The sequence below is a fragment of the Xiphophorus couchianus genome, chromosome 14 (genome assembly GCF_001444195.1).
Source record: "Xiphophorus couchianus chromosome 14, X_couchianus-1.0, whole genome shotgun sequence".
Lineage (NCBI taxonomy): Eukaryota > Metazoa > Chordata > Actinopteri > Cyprinodontiformes > Poeciliidae > Xiphophorus > Xiphophorus couchianus.
Window position 1 is genome coordinate 974,941 of NC_040241.1, and position 24,127 is coordinate 999,067.

The window sequence follows — 24,127 nt, forward strand, 5'->3', positions numbered from 1 at the left end:
AAGGACTGGAGCAGCCGACACTGAGGTTACTCAAACAACAAACAAAGGTTAAATCAAGCAAAACATAACAGTGAAAACTAAAATTTGCGCACTTATTCCAGAATACAGTGTTATGATGTTTCCTTCTAAACAAAACTAGTTATTCTGTAAATTAAATCCTAGACTTAAAGAAACCCAAATATAAATGTTGTGAGACTGACTGAACTATTAATTGAGAAGGGTGGAGAAAGAACTATCAGTGTGATGGCTGTAACAGCAGCCATCACACTGACCTTATTATTTGGATGTTCCAGAAAGAGAAAGTGTTTCACTAAATGTTTGGTCCCTCTGGGGCAAGCAAAACAGAAATAGAAGAAAGAGAATTTAGCTTATTAAAAGGACAGTTTTGAATGAGTTTGGCCATTGTAGATAATCATACAGCAGTTCACCTGCCAAGTATAAGTATTGAACGCATCATACATAGCTCTTCTCTCGCCCATCCCTGGTTCCCCCATGTTGGGTGGGTAGCTGTTCATCTTCAGCTTGGGTCTTCTACCAGAGTCCTGGAAGCTTCTGGGCTCTTTGTAGTATGTTTTGTGTTTCTAGGACTACACTCTTCTGGACTGAGATCTCTGTTTCTTCAGGCATATTTTAGAAAAAAAAATCTATATTGTGAGGGTCACTGCCCCTAGTTCTCCAATGATCATGGGCACTACAGTTGCTTTCAGGTGCCAGACTTTCTTTAGGGGTGAGCCCTTGGTATTTCTCTGCTCTCATTTTCCTAATATGTGTTTTGCTTGTGATGGCCACATGAATCACATCGGCTGTTCTCTTCTGCTTTTCAGTAATCCCAATGCCTGATTAATTTGCCATTACCATTTTGTTATTTTGTATCTGGAAGGTTTTTTTGGGGGGTCCTCTTTCCACAACAGTGATTCTCGTAACTTTCCATCAGGTTGTTTATTGTGGGCATTTGAAAGTACTTAAATCTTTTTGTTTGCATAGAAAATGGCAATTCTGATAATGAGGTGTTGTATTGGTTTTGCTCTGTTTAACCATGAGTTATTTTGACTGTCAAATTAAATCAATTTTACTATATATTGCAATTGATTTGCTAGAAAGTAAAATTGAAAGTTGACTGCCTCTAATCCTCCAAGAATTTTTTTTTTTTTGCAAAGTTGTTAGTGATATTTTAGGTTTTTCATTTTTCCAATAGAACTTAGAGATACATGTGTCAGTTGATTTAAACCAGTTTTGTGTGGGGGTAATTGAGAGGACTGAGAATAGATAACTAAGTTGTGGAAGTATCTTTGTTTTAATTGTGGATATATGGCCGATGGTGACAATGGAAGGTTTGTCCAGCATTTAAGGTCATCTTCAATCTGTTTAGCTAGCGAGGTTGCCACCAGGCTTTACTTGTGCCCCCACCAGGCTAAGCATTGCTTATTTTTTTTAAGTCTTTACAAATATTTGCATTTTTAAGATTTTATAGCTGGTGTTCAGGTATTAATCTTCCAATCTTTTAATAACATACAGTCATGGCCAAATGTTTTGAGAATGATTCAAATGTTAATATTTACAAAGTCTACTGCTTCAGTTTTTATAACGGCAATTTGCATATACTCCAGAATGTTATAAAGAGTGATCAGCGTAACAGCAAAAAATTGCAAAGTCAATATTTGAACTTTATCCCCCAAAACACATTTCAACTTCATTGCAGCCCTGCCTTAAAAGGACCAGCTAACATTGTTTCAGTGATTGCTCCATTAACACAGGTGTGGGTGGTGATGAGGACAGGGCTGGAGATCAATCTGTCATGATTAAGTAAGAATGACACCACTGGACACTTTAAAAAGAGGCTGGTGCTTGGCATCATTGTTTCTCTTCTGTGAACCATGGTTACCTCTAAAGAAACACGTGCAGTCATCATTGCACTGCACAAAAATGGCCTAACAGGAAAGAAAATCCCAGCTAGAAAGATTGCACCTCAGTCAACAATCTATCGCATCATCAAGAACTTCAAGGAGAGAGGTTCCATTGTTGCCAAAAAGGCTCCAGGGCGCCCAAGAAAGACCAGCAAGCGCCAGGACCGTCTCTTAAAAGTGTTTCAGCTGCGGGATCGGGCTACCAGCAGTGCAGAGCTTGCTCAGGAATGGCAGCAGGCAGGTGTGAGTGCATCTGCACGCACTGTGAGGCGGAGACTCTTGGAGCAAGGCCTGGTCTCAAGGAGGGCAGCAAAGAAGCCACTTCTCTCCAGGAAAAACATCAGGGACAGACCGATATTCTGCAAAAGGTACAGGGAGTGGACTGCTGAGGACTGGGGTAAAGTCATTTTCTCTGATGAATCCCCTTTCCGATTGTTTGGGACATCTGGAAAACAGCTTGTTCGGAGAAGACGAGTTGAGCGCTACCACCAGTCTTGTCTCATGCCAACTGTAAAGCATCCTGAAACCATTCATGTGTGGGGTTGCTTCTCAGCCAAGGGAGTCGGCTCTCTCACAGTCTTACCTAAAAACACAGCCATGAATAAAGAATGGTACCAGAATGTCCTCCGAGAGCAACTTCTTCCAACCGTCCAAGAGCAGTTTGGTGATGAACAATGCCTTTTCCAGCATGATGGAACACCTTGCCATAAAGCAAAGGTGATATCTAACTGGCTCAGGGAACAAAACGTAGAGATTTTGGGTCCATGGCCTGGAAACTCCCCTGATCTTAATCCTATTGAAAACTTGTGGTCAATCATCAAGAGATGGGTGGACAAACGAAAACCTAGGAATTCTGACAAAATGCAAACATTGATTGTGCAAGAATGGACTGCTATCAGTCAGGATTTGGTCCAGAAATTGATTGAGAGCATGCCAGGGAGAATTGCAGAGGTCCTGAAGAAGAGGGGTCAACACTGCAAATATTGACTTGCTGCATTAACTCATTCTAACTGTCATTAAAAGCGTTTGTTACTCATAATATGATTGCAATTGTATTTCTGTATGTGATGACAACATCTGACATACACACATGAAAACCAGAGGGCAGAAGATCATGTGAAAATATAATATTTGTGTCATTCTCAATACTTTTGGCCATGACTGTATAATTATCAAGTAAAATATCAAGTGATATTTTCAAATTTCTTGTCAACTTTAAAAAAATTTTAACTCAAAAACACGACAGACCACTGGAGGAATGACTGCCCTAGTGCCCAGCCACCAGGCTTAGCAAGTTTTCTGAGGGACACTTTGGGGTACGAACAAATAATTCTGACAGCCTGAGGAAAGTATTTATTCCTAGATATTTGACATTCAGTCTGTTACAATATCAAGTTTCCAGGCTTGATATTTATTTCTCGATTATTAATCAGCCTATTCTTGTTTTTGTTAATGGAACTGAAAGGCACTGAATTGTGCAACACCTTGTTGAAACAATAATTACTGAGAATATTAATTTTAATACGTTTTGTTGATTTAAAAAAAATATATTATTCTTTAACGAAGCTATAAACGTTTAGGATCTTGTGAATATCTAGTGAATATTTTGCTAAGCCGTCAGAAGAGGAAGTTCTGGTCTCATCGTCCTGGCGGCGTTCAGTTTGTCACCTTACTGTCGAGATCTACTCAAAACCTTCCCGCGATCGACCAGTTGAGCACCCTGATCTACATGTACTATCAGTTGGGTTTTTGTTTTCGGTAAAGTTGGCCACTGGCTAGGAGGGAGTTTGTGGATCTGGCCTGCAATTAAGTGGAAATCTATTGAATATCTGATATACAACTCAGCATCCAAGCAAATGTTGAAGTTTTGCACTTTGATATTCAACTAATGTTTGGACTTGTAGGACCATTTCTGCCATTTTTTTCAATGTTAAGCACTTTTACTAAATGTGCTTGAACAGCCAGCAAAGGCCTCGTTAACTATCAGGATTCTCAGCAGCTGACAAGTAGCAAAATATCTTTAAGTTTAACAAAAGATATGGAAGAACTCAAGCTGTCATTGAATGTTATGTCAGAAGAACTGAGTCAGGTGGTGAAGCAACAAACATGTCTGATGCGTTTGATTGGAGAAATTCAACAACTGAAAGCAATTATCAAATAAAAGGATGAGAAGACAGAAGAGTTGGAAAAAGAGTGGAGGACCTGGAACAGTTTGCAAGGAAGGAGGACGTGGTGAAATCTGGACTCAAGACGACGCACCGCACATACGTAGGACAACAGCAGAAGACAAGAAAGGGGAAGATGCACCACAAGATGAACTAGTTTCTCTTGAGCAGGAAGTTATCAAGTTCTTCGGCAGCAAAGGGATTCTGCTGGACAGTAAAAAAAAAGACTAAATATCATCCTTTGATTTGTGAGTACAAAACACAAAACTGAACTACTAAAAGTTGTAGAAAAACTAAAGGGAACAGATGTGTTTGTGAATGAAAACCTCACAAAGAAGAATGCAGAGATTGCTTACCAAGCCAGGATATTGAAAAAAGAGAAAAAAATACAGGCAACATGGACCAGGAATTGTAAGACACTGATAAAACTTAATGGTTTTCCTGACCTAGCTGAGGTTCTAACCATGAGAAATGTTGTTGAGCTGGAGAAATATAGATGAACATTGACTAGATTCTTCTGGAGTTACAATTTCTATGCTTTGATTTTTTGCATTTCTGTTTTGTTTAGTTCTGAACATACTGATGGAAGTGAAGAATATGTCATTTAGTCATGAGTCAAAGAATGAAATTTAAGTGTTTTGATCTTACAGATCATAAATTATATGATCCAACTGATATAGACCCAGAGACCAATTCCAGTTATAATACTAAACAGCACTGTGAATATTATTCTGAAGACATTATTGATGTCAGGTCATTAATTCACTTTAATAGTAGGAGTATGCACAGCAACTTTTCTCAGATAAAAAGCTACCTTGAAAAATTTGATGATAAATTTAGTGTGGTAACAATCTGAGGGAAACAATCTGCTGGACGGTCTGGATATCAAATGTTCAGTCTTTATAGGTTCAACCAAAGAAGAGGTCAATCAATCAATCAAATTTTATCTGTATATTTCAGCAGCAAGGCATTTCAAAGTGCTTTACATCATTACAAACACAGAAACACAATGCAACATAGAATCAACAATCAAAACACGACATTAAGTCAAGTTCCATCAATAAATTCGTAATTGATTACGTTTCAAACGTTCCCTAACAGTGTGTCAGCATAGAAAAGAGGTCCTGCGTCGCTAGATATAAACCCCCCCCTAATCCAAGGTTTAGCGCGTTAAAAGTTACTCTCTCTCAAGAAGAATGAGTGGGGATAAAAACAAGAAGGGACGAGTCCAGTCTCGGAACTCGGAAATGCGACACGAAAGCAAAGCCTGCGGAGCACACGCGGTCGAGGAAGGAGATAAGATGGCGGATGAGGCCTTGCCTGCTACAATTAGCTCACTAAGAAAGGTGGTGAGTGAAGTAATGGCGGAGGGCATGCGGGACCTCAAATCAGAAATGAAGAAGGAGTTAGCGCAAGTGAGAATGAGCTTAAAGGAGGAAATTAAAGTCCTATTGACTTTGGACCTGTTTGACTGCAAACAGGTCCAAAGTCATCACAGCGGAGGCGATCAACAATCTTCTGTCAACGGATATAGTGGGACCACGACGCGTTGGGAGCGCGCCTGGCCTGCGACAGAGCACACGGGAAAAGCTGAAGGTGTTTCAGCGGCCAGGTGGAGAGGACGTTGCTATGGTGGAATAATCTTCCTTATCCCCACCGAAGAAACAATTGATCATCTTGCAGCGAGAGAAGCAGACCATCTGATTAGTACCAGTGTGTCACGGGGTGGCTGTCTCTGCACAGGAGTATGGTGAGGACTGTGACCCCCCCTTCTTAATTGGAGTAATGAAGAACCGATGCAGGTGACTCTTAAATTAGTTTTTTCAGTTTCCTTCCTTTAAGTAGGCAACTAGGCAGGGGCCCCACTTAGTGGCACTTCCCCCTACATTAAGAGGAATACGGGATCCTCCTATTTGGAAGACCTGTTCATTGTTATGACAAGTTCTGTTTTTATGTATTTCTGTTCTTTGTGTGTTCTGAGGGCTAGGAGTGTTGTTATGCAGGTGGAAAAAACATATTGGTGTCTAGAGGATATGCAGTGTTATAATATACAGACGCTGAATGTGAATGGTATAAAAAATCCCATTAAAAGAAGCAAGATCATTTCAAAGTTTAAACGAGAGCAGGTTGACATTGGTTTCTTACAGGAAACACATTTGTCAAATGAAGAACATGAGAAAATAAAGAAAATGGGTTATAGAAAAACATATTTTACTTCTCACAGATCGGGTAAAAAAAGAGGGGTAGCCATTCTTATATCAAACAACATCAGATTTGATTTTATTTCAGAACATAAAGATAAAGAAGGCAGATTTGTGTTGTTAAAGGGGAAGTTGGAACAGGAAAAGATCACCCTATGTAATATATATGCTCCCCCCGGTAGTAGTATAGATTTCTTTAAGGAGGTATTTAGTCTTGTGGCCGCAGAAGCAGACGGCACATGTATATGTGCAGGCGATTTTAATTTACTCCTAAACCCAAAAATGGATACAACTAGCAGAGAGAGAAGAAAGACTCACTTAGAAAAGCAATTCAATAAAATCCTTCAGGAATTGGGACTCACAGATATATGGAGATACTTCCATAAACATGATCGTAGATTTACTTTTTACTCTACTAGGCATAACATACAGTACATACTAGAATTGATTATTTTTTTATGTTCAATAGGGACTTCACAGAGTGAAAGATTGTATAATAGGCCAAAGAGACATTTCTGATCATTCTGGGTTAAATATGAAAATTAATTTAACTAGAAATCCTAAAAACACTTTATGGAGGCTCAACACAAGTTTATTAAATAGTACTGCATTCAAAACAGAAATGAAAGAGGAGCTTAAACGTTACTTAGAATTTAATGATAATGGGAAAGTTAGCCCTACAATTCTGTGGGATGCGGCTAAAGCATATATTAGGGGTAAAATAATTGCAAAATGTGCTAATTTGAAGAAGATTAGAGAGAAAAAACTAACAGGCTTGCAGGAAAATTTAAAAAGACTGGAGCAACTGCATTCAATTAACAAATGCCCCTCCTTATTAGAACAAATGAGGCATACTAAGCAGGAGATTCACAAAATTTTAAGTGAGGAAATTGAATAAAAACTTAAATGTATGAGGCAGAGGTACTATGAGGCAGGGCCTAAAGCTGCGAAGGTGCTCTCGTGGAGGCTTAGGAAACAACAGGCGGAAAACACAATTTATAAAGTTCGGAACCCAAAAACTAACAAAATAACTAATAAACTTGACAAAATTCAGAGATCATTCGAAGGGTATTATGCAGCTCTGTACAGACAGCCGGACAAAATGGATAATCAAACAATTCAAAAATTTCTTAACTCCTTGGATCTTCCATCTCTGGGAAAAAACCAGAATGACAAGTTAATGGCAGAAATATCAGCTGAGGAAGTTGACCGTGGGATATCAAATCTTAAGACCAGCAAATCACCGGGCTGTGATTGGTTCCCTCCTGAGTGGTATAAGGCCATGAAGGAATCTGTTCTCCCACTATTAAAGGCTTCCTTCAATTACACCCTGGCAGGGGGCGCTCTCCCGCCATCATGGCGAGAAGCGTTTATATTGGTCATACCAAAGGTGGGGAAAGACAAAACGGATCCTAAAGGGTATAGACCAATTAGTGTTTTAAATATAGACTACAAACTATATGCTGCAATATTAGCTAAGAGATTAAGTACCCTGATGCCTTTCCTGATAGATGAGGATCAGACGGGCTTCATTGGTAATAGACAAACGCATGACAGTATAAGAAGGGCCGTTCATGTTATTGATCATATAGTTAAAGAAAAATCAAGTGAATTCCTTCTCAGCTTAGATGCCGAGAAGGCATATGATACTGTAGGGTGGGAGTTTTTGTTTGTAGTTGTTGTTGCGCAACACCCCCCCCCCCCTCCTTTCTGTCTCTACTCTCTCACTCTCGTACTTCCTCTTCTGAGAGGGGAGATGTGCTACCAGCTCTCCGTCTAACGGGTACGTTGAGTTTCCTAAATCTGCTGGGATTTACCCTGTCCAGAACTGAAGTAAACTCTGTTTAAGCTGGTTTCGAGAAACGATTCGCCTGGTTATCTGACGGCCTACATCCAGGTGTCCCACCCTTCTTCCCCCTGTGAATTAGCCAGACTGAGCAGCCTACAGCCAACTAGTTTCACAGAGCACACCTGTTAACGGTCGCTCCTTCTCTATTTTACAACTTGCATTTGTTATTGAACCAGGTAGGTTTTAGTGACTCGGGCGAGTCCCAAGGATGAGGTTTTAAATATGGGCTACCAGCAACCTAAAAACATTTTCCACCTCTTCCTCTCCAGAATCAAACATCACAGCTATTTTACAACCATCAAAGAACTTTAAGGTGACTCATTAACTGAATGTCCACAACATCTTTAGATTTTCTTTATGCTAAATATTTTATTAGTAAGGCATTTTTGCAAGGGTCAGTACAGCTTAATTCAGTAGCAGAAATAATCAAATAAGTAAAATCAATCATCTAGTCTATCTTTCCCTACTGCTGATACTGAGTACTAAAGAAGGAACCTTAGAGCGAGACGGACGGAGTTTGGTGTTTCGAACCCCAGACCTGGCTTGATGATGAAGAAGGTGTGGCAGCAGGAGGAAGATGTTGATCGGCGAAGGCCAGGATCTCCGCAGGTCCGATGAGCTTCTTCTCCGCATGGATGCTGAGGTCACACAGGACTTGGTGCTGGCAGGAAAAAAGGCACCAGTTCTTCTTCCTTGTCTTTGTCTTCATCTTTGTCTTTGGGGTCTGAACCCAGCCGATGAGAGAAGTGCGATTCGAAGCCACAGATTGTGGGCCAGACGGGTTGGTCTCCATGTGCAGGACAGTCTCCGGCTCCGTGGCCCCGGCTCTTCTTCAGCTGCAGAGTTCTTTGTCCATCTCGATCTTGGCTCGAAGCTGCCCGGAGGATCCAACGAACGGTTCCTCTTTTGCACTCACCTTATATAGGGTTCATCCACCCCCCTGGTGCGCCTGCTGTCTGCTTAGACAGATGATCTCATATCCATCACTGTCTTACAGACATTTCCTGATGTCTGTGCCAATGTCTCAGGGTTGCTCAACCTCCTGTGTCCCTTGCCTGCACAACCTTTTACCTACCATCTACCTCCAACATATCAGTGATGTTTAATTGCAGTTTTATAACCTTTTACACCATTTCAAGTTCAATGTCAAAATCACATTTATATCACATTTATTTTCTTTAGCTTCTCTGATTTAGCATTCATTTATAATTTTATAACCATAACTTATATCACATTTATTTTCTTCAGCTTCTCTGATCTATCATTCATTTATGATTTTATAACCATAACTTATTAATTATTCTTATTATAATCTTAATGTGAGTTATTACAGATGTTTTTCTGAAAAGAAACCAAGAATAATACATGATTCTAATTATTTACTACTAAAGTTACAGTTACTTGTTTTTCTTGTAGTTCCCACAAATATAAGTGTATTATTACAAGTAAACCAATATTCATATAAGTATTTTACTTTGAATCTTATCCAATTACTAATAATGTTTAGATTTCATTCTTTAAAACTTTCATGCTTTAAAATAGTCTCAGCTATTTTTATAAATCTGCAGGCTGGAAACTTCCTCTTTTTCCAGGAAACCTGCTTTTCCTGTTTAATGACTCTCTCTGACTGACTATGATTTCTTATGATTAGATAGAAAAAAGTAGAATTAAAGCAAAGTTTGCATGAGACAAAAACAACACACACAACCAGATTTATTTTATTGACACTTAAGTCTAATGTTGGGCCTTGATGTCACTTGAGTGATTCATTTTAAAGATAACTTTATTTATTATTACTGTTAAACTAACTTTATTGACACTTAAGTCTACTGCTGGGCCTTGATGTCACTTGAGTGATTCATTTTAAAGATAACTTTATTTATTATTACTGTTAAACTAACTTTATTGACACTTAAGTCTACTGTTGGGCCCTGATGTCACTTGAGTGATTAATTTTAAAGATAACTTTATTTATTATTACTGTTAAACTAAAATCTCCAGCATGGGGAAGTGGGATGAGCTCGGATTTTCTTGACACCCCCTCCACGAGGTCAGACCTTTCACATGCTGGGAGTCCATCACCCTCCTGCAGTTCGCCGTCCTCATCCCCTAGAAAGAGAAGAAGTTCGTCTGGGATGTGAAGATGCAGATTCTTCATCCTCAGTTTTCACAGAGGGCTCAGTGTAGTCATCAAAACTCCACTTCTCTTGACACCCCCTCTTTGGAGTTTTGATTTCCCCCATGAGGTGATGAATGTCGAAGAAAACTTGGATCGCTCTGATTCTTCTACAGGAACCTTCGCTGGATGAACTGTCGGTTCTTCAGGATGTGGAATGGTTCTTTAGGGAAGATGGGCTGAGACAGAAGGCCTCAAAAAAAAAACTTTTCTGGCTGTTCAGCAGAGCAAAGCAAAAAGCATAAGCATCATGACGCTTTATCCGTAATCATGATCCTATTCCATAGCTGGGGTCGTTAAGGGGTACTGGAGTTGTCAGAGGCATCAGGAATTGTCCAATTAAAAAACTGCAGTCTTTGGACCCGTTCATCAAAACTTACAGCCAGGTTGAAGTGTGATGAAGGTGGAAAAAACACAAAAACAAAACAGTTCCTTCTGTGGATGCAATCCATCGTGTGGGACACAATTAAGTCCTCCGGTTGCTTGTAGGCTTGTAAAATAAGCTTCTGATGCCATGCATTGAGGGGTGAATTCAGCTTGCGTTTGGTTTGATAACACACATAGACTGTAAAACATTTGAGCCGTCTTCAATTGTTTCTACTATCTTCTATTTGTTAAGTCAAATAGATTCAGCAAGTTTTAGATTTTAAATCTAAATGTGTGAGTCCATTAAAGATAAATTTAATCGTAAGTTGTTTTAAGCATTTATTCATTCTGCAATCCTCTAAGAGTCGAATAAACTAGAGTTCCTAGGTCATCAAAAAAAAAAAAAAACCCTGTTCATACTAGATGTTTCTGAGCAGAATTCATTGTGATGTACAAAAAATTTTATCAGATCAGAAATTTTATTAATGCAATTTGAAACAAAAATCTAAATAATTCTAAAGTAAAATAGGCATTTACTTTAACTCAATATTGTGAATGAAACTAACAGAGAAATGTCTGCTCCTTTACTAGGTGACAATAGTTTTCTCCCTCCTATTGTGAAATAACTATTTTGTTTAAATTTAAGGCATTAAGTAAAACGCAGAATTCAAGACAAAAAAATTCTAGATAACTTGTCTCTTGTTGTTAAATCAACTTCATAAACTAACTTCTGAGATAAAACCAAAACAATTTTGTGGACTTGAACTACATTTTCAAGGCAGCAGGTGGACTCTCATTTTCAAATTAAACCACCTTCAAATGTTTCACAGTGTACAAGTGGCATCTTCTTTTCTTTAAAAAACAGATTTCCATCCATACCTTCCAGGTGTTGGGTCTGACTTCAATGCCTTGTTACAGAATTGATCTTGGTGATTTTCTATGACGCCGCTTCTTCCTCACGACTTCAGCCCCTTTTCCAGTTTAATCCATCAGGTTGTGACAGGAGTTCTTCTTTAGCATAGTCCAATTTCTTCACGGCCCTCCCAGTCCAAAGCCTTGAAGTTGTTCTTTGAACGGCAACCTTCCTGTAATAGTGGCCAGTCTAATATAGGATGGCATGGTGCTTGATTCTCTGGCCATCTTCTTGTAATGTTCTGGTTCGCTGTAGCTAAGAACTGGCTTGAGCACTGCTTCCTCATGGACCCCTTTCTTCATCAGTAGTACTGTGTTGAAGTTCAGTACTTACTTTACAAAATCTTGGGCGTTGAATCTCAGCTTGATCCCCGTAGCTGCAGGCCGATCTTGAGCTTTAATCCAAACTCTCTGCCCTGTTTTCAGTGACACTTCAAGCTGCAACTTCCCTTTTCCTTCTCTAAGCAAAAAGGAGAAGTGTCTTCGCCTCCCTGCTTTCTGTGACGTGAACGGAGTTCCTCTGCAGGGGAAGACCTGCTCTTCTAGCAGTTGTCACTGTGTCCATCAGCACCAAGAGGTACTTCTCACCTCTCTTTCCTGTTGTCCCCATTGGCTCTGCTACATCCATGCAGACTGAACCCCATGGGACTGTGCTCTTGATGAACAAACCTTCCATCCGCTGCCCTCGGCGACCTGCGTTGTATTGACCACACACTTCACAGTCCCTCAGCACGCGTTGGACTTGTTTCACTGGGATCCAAAGATCTTGCTCCTCCAGCTCCTTACGGGTAGGTCGCACGCCTGCATGTCCAAGGGCCTCATGCACGCTCCGCACGACCTCGACCACGTACTCTTCTGGGACCTCCCGTCCTCTGGGAGTACTGTCCCACTTCTCGGTACCGACAAAGACGATCTTCCTTTGTTGGACATAACAGTCCACTTCATCATTCCCACGCCAATGAGCTCCCTCATGCGTGTGTGCTCTTTGATGCTCAACTTCTATCTCCAACTGCATTTTTAGCTCAGCAATCTTTTTCCACAAATCTTTGTGTGCCACGGGCTTGCCCTTTGCAGTCTCGAAACCATTTTCTTCCCAAATGGCCAAGTCCTCTCTAAGGGCCTGAGCACAGTAGTAACTGTCAGTTACTAACCTGGCACTCTTGATTTTCCTTTTCACCAGCTCCAGCAATCCTTCCAGTACTGCCGTTACTTCTCCGGCTTGAGCACTACCGGGAGCTTTTCCTTTCTGACGGCATCTCTCTTTGCCGTCTTGCTTCAGAATAAATCCCCAGTATGCCGACTGGTCGGACCCCTTTCTGGATCCATCGGTGTAGATTGTCCATTCCGGTTGTTCTGGCTTCTCAGATGTCTCTTACGGTCGTTTCTTACTGGTGGGTTGTGCTGGCCCAATTTCAAGCTCCAGGTCCAGCAGGATGTCTTTAACCATGTCTGCGTCTGTGTGATGATGTCAGCTGCTGGTGTTTGTTCCTCTGTTGCCGGATGTCTTCTCGATGGCTGCAGTGGAGGACGCGGTGTGCTTCCTCATCCATCGTCGGCTGATGATACTTTTCTCTCCAGCAAGACTGAGCCAACTTTCCTTTGTCTCGGGTTGATGTTTCAGTTCCTCATTCTTGGAACCAACTTCCCCACTTGCTTCAGGTCTGAGTCACAGTAGCTGTGCAGAAAGCTGATGCAGTTCTGTTGAGGTCTCCTCATTTTCCAAACGATCTGGACGGCCGGCTTCCTCCGGTTTCTTCCCCAGATTTTCCTCCTCGAAGTGATCATCCATCACTCCGTCTCTCTGTCGGTTCGAGTTGTCTATCCCCCAAAGCCTCTCTTTAGCCTTCGAGCAGGGATGGGTCTAGACTATGTTGGCTACTAGCTTCACTGTCTGGATCCGGTCATTTATCCTCAGTAGAAGCTTTCCCTCACCTGTATGCTATACAGTTACTGCAAGGGTTGTGACTGACGGCCTTATCAGTCACCATTAACTCTATTCCTTAAGAGTTAACAAGCCAAGTGAGCTATTCAGATCCTCACATCTGTTTTTACTAACTTGGCCATAGGGCCCTCCTACTCCGTTGGACTGGGCCCCACGTTGGGCGCCACTTGTTGTTGCGCAACACCCCCCCCCCCCTCCTTTCTGTCTCTACTCTCTCACTCTCGTACTTCCTCTTCTGAGAGGGGAGATGTGCTACCAGCTCTCCGTCTAACGGGTACGTTGAGTTTCCTAAATCTGCTGGGATTTACCCTGTCCAGAACTGAAGTAAACTCTGTTTAAGCTGGTTTCGAGAAACGATTCGCCTGGTTATCTGACGGCCTACATCCAGGTGTCCCACCCTTCTTCCCCCTGTGAATTAGCCAGACTGAGCAGCCTACAGCCAACTAGTTTCACAGAGCACACCTGTTAACGGTCGCTCGTTCTCTATTTTGCAACTTGCATTTGTTATTGAACCAGGTAGGTTTTAGTGACTCGGGCGAGTCCCAAGGATGAGGTTTTAAATATGGGCTACCAGCAACCTAAAAACATTTTCCACCTCTTCCTCTCCAGAATCAAACATCACAGCTATTTTACAACCATCAAAGAACTTTAAGGTGACTCATTAACTGAATGTCCACAACATCTTTAGATTTTCTTTATGCTAAATATTTTATTAGTAAGGCATTTTTGCAAGGGTCAGTACAGCTTAATTCAGTAGCAGAAATAATCAAATAAGTAAAATCAATCATCTAGTCTATCTTTCCCTACTGCTGATACTGAGTACTAAAGAAGGAACCTTAGAGCGAGACGGACGGAGTTTGGTGTTTCGAACCCCAGACCTGGCTTGATGATGAAGAAGGTGTGGCAGCAGGAGGAAGATGTTGATCGGCGAAGGCCAGGATCTCCGCAGGTCCGATGAGCTTCTTCTCCGCATGGATGCTGAGGTCACACAGGACTTGGTGCTGGCAGGAAAAAAGGCACCAGTTCTTCTTCCTTGTCTTTGTCTTCATCTTTGTCTTTGGGGTCTGAACCCAGCCGATGAGAGAAGTGCGATTCGAAGCCACAGATTGTGGGCCAGACGGGTTGGTCTCCATGTGCAGGACAGTCTCCGGCTCCGTGGCCCCGGCTCTTCTTCAGCTGCAGAGTTCTTTGTCCATCTCGATCTTGGCTCGAAGCTGCCCGGAGGATCCAACGAACGGTTCCTCTTTTGCACTCACCTTATATAGGGTTCATCCACCCCCCTGGTGCGCCTGCTGTCTGCTTAGACAGATGATCTCATATCCATCACTGTCTTACAGACATTTCCTGATGTCTGTGCCAATGTCTCAGGGTTGCTCAACCTCCTGTGTCCCTTGCCTGCACAACCTTTTACCTACCATCTACCTCCAACATATCAGTGATGTTTAATTGCAGTTTTATAACCTTTTACACCATTTCAAGTTCAATGTCAAAATCACATTTATATCACATTTATTTTCTTTAGCTTCTCTGATTTAGCATTCATTTATAATTTTATAACCATAACTTATATCACATTTATTTTCTTCAGCTTCTCTGATCTATCATTCATTTATGATTTTATAACCATAACTTATTAATTATTCTTATTATAATCTTAATGTGAGTTATTACAGATGTTTTTCTGAAAAGAAACCAAGAATAATACATGATTCTAATTATTTACTACTAAAGTTACAGTTACTTGTTTTTCTTGTAGTTCCCACAAATATAAGTGTATTATTACAAGTAAACCAATATTCATATAAGTATTTTACTTTGAATCTTATCCAATTACTAATAATGTTTAGATTTCATTCTTTAAAACTTTCATGCTTTAAAATAGTCTCAGCTATTTTTATAAATCTGCAGGCTGGAAACTTCCTCTTTTTCCAGGAAACCTGCTTTTCCTGTTTAATGACTCTCTCTGACTGACTATGATTTCTTATGATTAGATAGAAAAAAGTAGAATTAAAGCAAAGTTTGCATGAGACAAAAACAACACACACAACCAGATTTATTTTATTGACACTTAAGTCTAATGTTGGGCCTTGATGTCACTTGAGTGATTCATTTTAAAGATAACTTTATTTATTATTACTGTTAAACTAACTTTATTGACACTTAAGTCTACTGCTGGGCCTTGATGTCACTTGAGTGATTCATTTTAAAGATAACTTTATTTATTATTACTGTTAAACTAACTTTATTGACACTTAAGTCTACTGTTGGGCCCTGATGTCACTTGAGTGATTAATTTTAAAGATAACTTTATTTATTATTACTGTTAAACTAAAATCTCCAGCATGGGGAAGTGGGATGAGCTCGGATTTTCTTGACATAGTAATGAAAAGATTTGGGTTTTGTGATCAATTTATTAAATGTATAAAAAATATGTATACTTCGCCAAAAGCAAGAATTAAAATTAATGGAAGCCTTTCGAATCAAATAACATTACAATGAGGATGTAGGCAGGGCTGCCCATTAAGCCCACTACTCTTTAATGTTTTTATTGAACCATTGGCTCAGGTTATTAGAGAGGAATCTGGGTTGGAGGGGGTGACAATAGGGAATGTGGAAAACAAAATATGCTTGTATGCGGATGATGTTCTAGTAGTAATTAAAAACCCTGAATCTGGTATTCCATCACTTATGAACATTGTGGAAACATATGGCAGACTCTCAGGTTATAAACTCAACATACAAAAGACTCAAATTTTGACCTTCCATTTTGTCCCATCAAAACAGTAATACATAGTTATCAATTCAATTGGCATCAACTACAAATAGAGTATTTGGGTGTTATACTAACAAAAAATTTGGCTCAGTTATATGAAATTAAATATAAACGAATAAATAAGAAAATATACGAGGACCTGGACAGGTGGAGCCTGCTTCCCCTTGACTTCGGCAGCAGAATCCGAACAATAAAGATAAATGTTCTTCCAAGACTATTGTACATATTTGCAGCACTTCCAGTAGAGGTTCCAGCAAAACAATTTAGGGAGTGGGATAAGCATTTTTCAAGCAATAAAAGGCCAAGAGTAAGATGCTGCGCTCTCATTCTGACGGAGACATGGCTTAACTCGACCATACCGGACAACGTTGTTAGCCTGGAGGGGCTCGCTACATTCCGTGCAGACGGGAGCAGCGCTCTCAGCGGTAAAACCCGAGGAGGGGGGCTGTGTATTTACATCAACAACTGGTGTAAAAATGCCATTACTGTCGCCAGTTACTGCTCCCCGGACTTTGAGCTTCTGACTGTTAACTGCAGACCATTCTACCTGCCCAGGGAGTTTACTGTTGTTAGCATCACTGCCGTATATGTGCCCCCCAGTGCTAACACTAAAGAGGCTATGAGTGTTCTCTACCGGACCATCAGTGAGTTGTAATCCTCACACACAGAAGGCGTTTTAATCATTGCTGGGGATTTTAACCAGGCCAACATGAAGACTGTTCTCCCTCACTTCAACCAATATGTGGATTTTCCAACCAGGGGAGGAAATACTCTAGACTTGGCCTACACCAAAATCAAAGAAGCATTCAGAGCAGCCCCCCGCCCCCACCTTGGCTCTTCAGACCACCTATCTGTTATGCTAATTCCTGCATACAAGCCCCTGCTGATCAAAACAAAACCTACAGTGAAGCAGGTGAGAGTGTGGACGGAGGGGGCCATGGAGGCACTTCAGGACTGTTTTGAGTGCTCTGACTGGGAGATGTTCAAGGCAGCAGCCACTTACAACGACCAGATCAACATCGATGAGTACGCCATGACTGTGTCAGCCTACATCAACAAGTGCACAGAGGACGTCAGCATCACTAAGAACATTATCACCCGGGCCAACCAACAACCCTGGATGACTAAGGAGGTACGTGGAATGCTAAAAGCATGGAACTCAGCCTTCAAGTCTGGCGACAAGGAGGCACTGAGGACAGCGAGAGCCAACTTGAACCGTGCTATCAGGTTAGCAAAGCGAACCCACAGTCGAAAAATACAGGAGTTCTTCCACGACACCAGCAACACCAGGAGTATGTGGCAAGGCATAAAGGCGATCACAGATTACAATCCATCCTCCCCCCCAGTGGGTGAAGTTGATGCCGACTTTCTAAATGGACTCAATAACTTCTTTGGGAGGTTCGAGGCACTGAACAGTACTCCGGCAAAGAAAACTGTTCCCCACCAGGAAGAGGAGGCACTCTGCCTGGACACAGCCGATGTGTTGAAGACCCTGAAAAGAGTCAACCCACGGAAGGCCCCAGGCCCCGACAACATACCTGGGCGGGTGTTCAGGGAATGCGCAGGTCAGCTGGCTGGTGTCCTAACAGACATTTTTAACACCTCACTGGACCAAGCCACAGTGCCAGCCTGTCTCAAAACTGCCTCCATCATTCCGGTGCCAAAGAAACCTCAAGTCACCTCTTTCAACGATTACCGGCCTGTGGCACTGACTCCCATCATGATGAAGTGCTTTGAAAGGCTGGTAAAAGAACACATCGTCTCCAGACTCCCCTCCACATTCGACCCGTTCCAGTTTGCCTACCGCCGAAACCGCTCCACTGAGGACGCTATCTCCTCCACCCTACACCTGAGCCTGGCTCACCTGGAGGAGAAGAACTCTCATGTGCGGATGTTGTTCCTGGACTTCAGCTCAGCGTTCAACACAATCATCCCACAGCATCTGGCAGGAAAACTGGGACACCTGGGCTTCAGCACCCCCCTGTGCAACTGGCTGCTAGACTTCCTCACCGACAGACCTCAGTCAGTCCGGATCGGACAACACACCTCCGATGTCATCACCCTCAGCACAGGCTCCCCTCAGGGCTGCGTCCTGAGCCCTCTGCTGTTCACTCTGATGACACACGGCTGCGTCCCCAGGTTCGCCACCAACCACATCGTGAAGTTCGCGGACGACACAACGGTGGTGGGCCTCATCAGAGACGACAACGACCTGGACTACAGAGAGGAGGTGGAGCAGCTGGTGGACTGGTGCAGAGACAACAGCCTGATCCTGAACGTTGACAAGACGAAGGAGATGATCGTCGACTTCAGGAAGAACCGGCCCAGCTACGCTCCACTGCTCATCAACAGCTCGGCTGTGGAGGTGGTCAGCAGCACCAAATTCCTGGGGGTGCACATCACTAACGACCTCACCTGGACTGTGAACACCACGTCTCTGGCCAAGAGGGCACAGAAACGCTTGTATTTCCTGCGGAGGATGAGAAGAGCACACCTGTCCCCGCCCATCCTCAAGACGTTCTACAGAAGCACCATAGAGAGCATTCTGACCAGCTGCCTCTCTGTGTGGTGTGGAGGCTGCAGCGCCTCCGACTGGAAGAACGTGAGGAGAGTGGTGCGGACAGCAGAAAGGATCATCGGGGCCCCCCTTCCCTCCATTCAGAACATTTCATCCCAGCGCTGCGTGTCCCGAGGCCGAAACATCGTCAGTGACCCCTCACACCCCCACCATGGACTGTTCTCCCTGCTGCCCTCTGGAAAGAGGTTCCGCAGCATCCGGTGCAGGTCCACCAGGTTCCGAAACAGCTTTTTCCCACTTGCCATCAGACTGCTGAACTCTTAACTGGACTGCACTTAAAATCTGGTCTCCACTTTATACCTTGCACATGTACAGAGCTAAATAACTTATATTTTACTGTCATTACTGCACTTTATATTCTATATTTATATTTATATTCATATTTTATACTGTATTTTATTTTATTCTGGAGTAACCTCACAACATTGGAAGCTCAAAACATTGTCCTGAGCCATATGCAACGAAATTTCGTTCTGTATACACCCTGTGCATGCAAAATGACAATAAAGTCAGTCTAAGTCTAAGTCTACTCGACCCTGCAGCTGCCTGGGGATCAGGGCGGGATGGGCCTGCCTTGCCTGGTGGATTATTACTTGTCTGCCCAGATTAAACCTCTGGTGTACTGGTGTAATCCAGCCTATGAGGCTAAATGGAAAGACATTGAGCTTTCTTTGTTGGACTTTCCCATACAGTCTGTTCTGGGATGCCTGGATGGGCTGCCCCAGGTATACCAACTACAAAATTTATGTTTGAATGTCTCTTTGAAAAAGTGGGCAGAGGTGGTTAAAAAGTTTAATCTCCACAAACAGATAGCAGTATTGAGTTGGCCTGCGTACCACCCGTACCACCGCGTTTCCTCCCAGCATTGATAGACCACAAATATAGAAGATGGGCGAAACAGGGAATCACTGCATATAATATACAGAATATTATATTCTGTAATATAATTAAAAATGGGGAGTTTGCAAAATTTGAGGATTTGTGCCGGACTTATGAGATGGGCAGAGAAGATTTCTACCGTTATTTGCAGGTCCGAAGTTTCTTTAGGAAGGAAATCAAAACCCCTGACCTGGATACAGAGCCAGGAATATTACAAAGATTTATGGATTCATATGCTGACAAAAATACAAAAGGCACCATCGGCAAATGTTACAGAAACTTAACATCTATGAATAAGAACTCGACTAATTATATTAGACAACGATGGGAAAAGGAAGCAGAAGTAATAATTTTACCTGAGGCTTGGATGCATATTTGGAGGAACACTCTGTCTACCACAAATTCCTTAACATGGTGCAATTTCGGCTGGAAGAACCTAGTCAGATTTTTTATTACACCGAAGCAGAGATCGAAGCTGGGTGGTTCACAGCTCTGTTGCTGGAGGGAGTGCGGTGTGGTTTCTGCGGGCTGCTTTCATATTTTTTTGGATTGTCCTGTGTTGAAGACTTTCTGGAAGGATGTTAATCAAGTAATCTATGAAATCCTGGGTATAACTTTAGCCTTTTCATTTTCCGTTATGTACCTCTGAATACTCCCTGAGGGACTCAGTAATGGGGAAGCATACTCGCTGAAGATACTTTTGATTGCAAGCAAGAAAGCGATTACTAAATGTTGGCTCCAACCTAGACCTCCAACTCTGAAGCTTCTTGTGAATATTATAAACCTGATCCACGATATGGAAATATTGACTTTTACAATACGGCTCAAGAAGGAGAAAGGAGAGAAACTCTGGGAAAAATGGGATCATTTTATTGCCAAAGGTGTGTAACAGATGATGTTGTGACTCCACATCACTCGGACAGACACCTGGGAGTTTTCCTTGTTGCTTACCATTAGTGATTTTAAACAGTGATTTCACTGTTTAAAACATTGTAACATTGTAATGTCCATCAGTGTGAATACATACCACCTGCCCTAGCCCTCATGTTCGAATGTATGTAATTGTATGTTTAAAAATTTAATAAAAATAAAGTTTAAAAAAAAACAATGTAGACAGCATTTTAATGGGCTGCTGGCACAAGGCTCCGTACACCTCTCACAGAATTTCAAGCAGGGACTCCGCCGTCCCTCATGGATTTTTGTGCAATTCTATGGTACCTGTTAGTGTCTAGAATTTACAGGGTTTGTGTTACGCACAGTGACCCTCAGTCACTCGCCGTTTTTCTTCCGGCACCAGGCTCCATACACCTCTCACGGAATTTCTCTCTGGGACTCCGCCGTCCCTCATGGATTTTTGTGCAATTTCAACATAGAATCAACAATCAAAACATGACATTAAGTCAGGTTCCATCATAAAATTTTTGTTTGATTACGTTTCAAATACAATCCTAAACAGGTGGGATTTTGGTTGAGATTTAAACAAAGTCAGTGTTTCAGCTGTTTTACAGTTTTCTGGAAGTTTGTTCCAAATTTATAGTGCATAGATGCTGAAAGCTGCTTCTCCTCAGGTGATGATGAAACTGTTTGTTAGGTCTGGATTGAGATGTACGGTTATTGCTAAAATGACACTTTCAGTTGATAACTTGATGGAATGTTTATCTGTTAAAACTGAGGGAGCAAATGTTCACTAGTTGTGTTTATCGAACTCCTGGCTCTTCCATAGATGAGATAGTAAGAAAATATTAGAGATGTATGAAAGGCACAATGAAGAGTTTACTTTTACTTGTGGAGATTTTAATATTGATTTGTTGAAATATAAAGAGAATACTAAAACAACAGAATGTATAAATACAATGTTTCTATCCGTTAATCCTAAGACCTACTGTACATGAATAACTAAAGACAGTGATTGATAATGTTTTTATAAATAAGTTCAATGTGAAAACAAAAAGTGGATTGTTGGTCACTGATATAACTGATCATTTGCCATGTTTAGTATGTTGGATATTAGTAATCAATTTAACTTAAATATGACAAAGTAAATGACTAATTTAGTTAGAATAAAATCACCTGAAGCTCTGGAAGAAATGAAAGTAGAATTATTGAAATATAATTAGCTAAATGTTTATGTTGATGATGTTAATAAGTCATATAATATGTTTTGGAAATATTTGTCAGAATTTACAATTATTATTGTCCCCTTAAAGAATATAAACAAACATTTAAAAATAGATCAACTCCCTGGATGACAGAGAGTTTGGAGAAGGCATTTCAAAAGAAAAACAAGTTATGTAAGGATTTTATTAAGAATTTCAGGAAAACTATAAAATGTATAAAAATAACATCAGTACTGAGAAAGGAAAGCAGGATTATTATGATAGGTTGCTGCAAAAATACTGCAATGATATTAAGGGTACATGGAATATACAGTAAATAATAGTATTATTAAAAGTAACAAAGATAGGAATTTCCCAATATGTATTAAACACAACAACACTATACTGGAAAAAAGAGGATATTGTTGAAGTTTTTAATAAGTACTTTGTTAATATCGGTCCTAATATAGTAAACGGATTGGAAAAGTTAGAGATGGAAAACATAATTAGTGTTGTGTTTTTTTCCTGCGAATAGAGAGTGAAAGTGAGGTATAGTTAAAAAATTTAAAAATAAGAAATCCAAAGATTGTAATGATATTGATATGGCTTTTGTGAAATAGGTAATTTATAGTATTATTAAATCTCTCACCTGTATTTGTAACAGATTATTAACTGGAACCTTTCCTGACAAAATGAAGATTGCAAAGGTTTTTCCAGTCCATAAAAGTGGAGACAATCTAATATGAACAAATTAAAGGCCGATATCATTTCTATCACAATTTAAAAAAAATGTTGGAAAAATTATTCATAAAAAGGTTGGACTCCTTTCTTAATAAACATAATATACTGAATGAGCAGCAGGAACAACTGCTCCACAACTTTATGGAGTTTGTGGAGCTCATTGCTGCAGCAGTTGACCAGAAGCTTAGTACCGTAGGTGTGTTTATTAACCTATGTAAGACATTTGATACTATTGACCATTCATGACTATTAGGTAAATGTGAACTGTATGGCCTATGGGGGGTTACTTATTAGTGGTTAAAGAGTTACTTGAGTAATAGATTACAATATGTACAAATTAACAACACAAAGTCACAAACAGACATAGTGAAATCTGGTCTTCCTCAAGGCTCAGTCCTAGGACCTAAATTATTTATACACTCTTTAAACGATAATTTTGCAGTATCCAGTATATTAAAGTTTATAATGTTTGCTGATGATACAAATGTCTTTTTTTATGGAAAAAATATGGATGAAATAATAAAAACAGTAGAAAAGAGTTAGCTGAGTAGAAAACATGGTTTAATTACAATAAGTTGTCGTTTAATGAAGGAAAAACTAAATTCATGGTATTCTCTGGTAATCAGATCTATAATAATGTAAAGTTATTCATAAATGGAGTTAAAATCGAAAGAGTTTATGAGACAAAATTTTTAGGGATTATTATAGACAATAAACTCAGTTGGAAGCCTCACATAGAATATATTAGGAATAAAGTTGCAAAAACTATTGGAATATTGGTTAAAATAAAAGATTTAATAGATGCTAAAGGCTTGCGTATTATATATTCCTCTTTGGTTATACCTTATTTGTCTTATTGCTCAGAAATGTGGGGAAATGCAAGTAAAACAACCATTGATATATTAGTTAAGTTGCAAAAACAGCTATAAGGCTTATTAATAAGGTGGAATACCGTGAACCAACTCATAAACTCTTTATTCAAAGTAATACATTAAAATTTAAAGATATTGTTTATATAAAAATACTGGAAATAATGTATAAAGCATTGAATAAAAGTCTTCCTTCTGGTATTCAGAAATGATTTAAGCTAAGAGAAAATAAATATAATTTGCGAGGTTTGGATAAAGTCTAGATATGTTTCAGTTATTGGTGTGAAATTGTAGAATGAATTGAATGATGATTTTAAGTTCTGTCCTTTCTTGGTGAGCTTTAAAAGAGATTTATAAAATGTAAAATGATCAAATCTTATGCTGTTATATATGTATTGTGAAGATGTCCTGGTGGGTTTAATAGGGTATAATAAAGGGTAGGCAAGAATAAGCTTGGCTTCAGCCTACTCCTTTTTTTGGTAAATTATGGGTTTGTTTATTGTTGTTTTTTTTTCTTTTATTTTCTTTGTTAATGTGAACAATTTACCAAAATAAAGTGATTGATGATGATGAAAGCCAATTTGCTCTGAGTGAATTAATGTAGGAATGTTTGTTTATTCTTGCTGTGAGTGCTTTAGTAATAATTTGTAGATTTATGTTCATTAAGTTCAGTGGA

General features: G+C 40.4%; 1 protein-coding gene across 7 annotated transcripts in view; it reads left to right on the top strand.

The window, feature by feature from the left end:
- The window catches only part of camk2d1 (calcium/calmodulin-dependent protein kinase (CaM kinase) II delta 1), a 127,816-nt gene that overhangs the window by 88,829 nt on the left and 14,860 nt on the right, over positions 1–24,127 (top strand). The window lies entirely within an intron of this gene.